Source organism: Haematobia irritans, chromosome 5 (assembly GCF_050003625.1).
Source record: "Haematobia irritans isolate KBUSLIRL chromosome 5, ASM5000362v1, whole genome shotgun sequence".
Lineage (NCBI taxonomy): Eukaryota > Metazoa > Arthropoda > Insecta > Diptera > Muscidae > Haematobia > Haematobia irritans.
Window position 1 is genome coordinate 105646445 of NC_134401.1, and position 1253 is coordinate 105647697.

General features: G+C 26.4%; 1 long non-coding RNA gene across 1 annotated transcript; it reads right to left on the reverse strand.

Annotated features, from left to right (window-relative positions):
- Positions 1-268: 268 nt before the first annotated feature.
- LOC142241349 (uncharacterized) lies at positions 269-1047 on the reverse strand. Its single transcript, XR_012723589.1, has 3 exons — positions 842-1047; positions 658-756; positions 269-575 (listed from the first exon to the last, which is right to left on the reverse strand). It is a non-coding gene; the product is annotated as an uncharacterized LOC142241349 (long non-coding RNA).
- Between the last annotated feature and the right edge of the window lie 206 nt (positions 1048-1253).

The following is a 1253-nucleotide window of genomic DNA, read 5'->3' on the forward strand; positions in this document are numbered from 1 at the left end:
AAGTTCATGATATTCTTATAAATTAGTTCATGTATTACATCGTATTTTAGTTCATTATTACTATGCTGTGGGAAGAATATAGTTAAACTCATTCAAAATATTCCTGCTATCCGGAAAAATTAACAATTTTTTGGGAAACCTGTATTAAGAAAGTGGTTTGAAATAAACTGTTTGTCGGTATAATTTTCAAAAAAGTAGAGAAATTGAGGAATCAAAAGTACAAAAAGCCTGTATACAACTAAGAAATTTTTCGTACAAAACAAGTCAATTTTCTATAACCACCAGTATTTTATTTCAAAGAATTATTATTATATTACACAAAACTATGGCTTATGATATACAATAAAGGAAATATTTTTATTAGTACGTTGGACGCATTTACTTGTCGGTAGTTAGTAATTGCTTCTTCAAAAGAGTAATATTCTATGTTATTAGGACTAAACTAATTAATTTAAATTTCCATGTTTTCTATCCATATGAAAGATATATGTGGCATAAGTTGCTATATTCAATTGAATTGTCCAATTTCATCGATTTTGGCTAACTTTTGTTGGGCGGATTTGGCTTATAAGCATCTGAAATTGCAAAGTTATACAAAATATAAGAAAAATATTATTAATTAATTAATTCTATCGTTCATATTGATCTCTGACTTACGGTTTTCAAGAGTATTTCCTAGAGTCAATAAGGATATCAGCTTAATTAGTATTAAACAGTAAGAATATTCAAAAAATTACCATTACGAGACCTGTCTACCTGCAAGTGAAAAAAATAATTTTTAATAAATTGAAATTTTGGTTTTATTAAAAACGGACAAAATACCGTTTATAGAAAAACTTACCACATTGAAAAATCCATCCAGTAGGTACATTATTGGAATCATATCCATGGACAAATGGGACGTTATTGAAATTATTCTCAGAATATATTTGAAATAAAAAATATTATAAAATTAGACATAATTTCCACTTGTCAGTATAGCATTTAGTATTTAAGGTGGATATTAAGTTCGAGTTTAGCGGCTAAAATTGCAATTTCCATGATAAGTTTTCTTTAATAATCCATTATAAAAAATAATCTTTATAAAAAACTTGATTTGGGCTATTCTCCATCAAGTTATATTTAAATTTGTATCGAAAGCGTATAATTGTATACTTTGCTTAGTGATTTATTTTTAATTTTAGCGGCTAAACTCGAACTTAGTACTCACCTGTAGGAATTGCTGTAACATAAAAAATATAGATTCAAAAAAA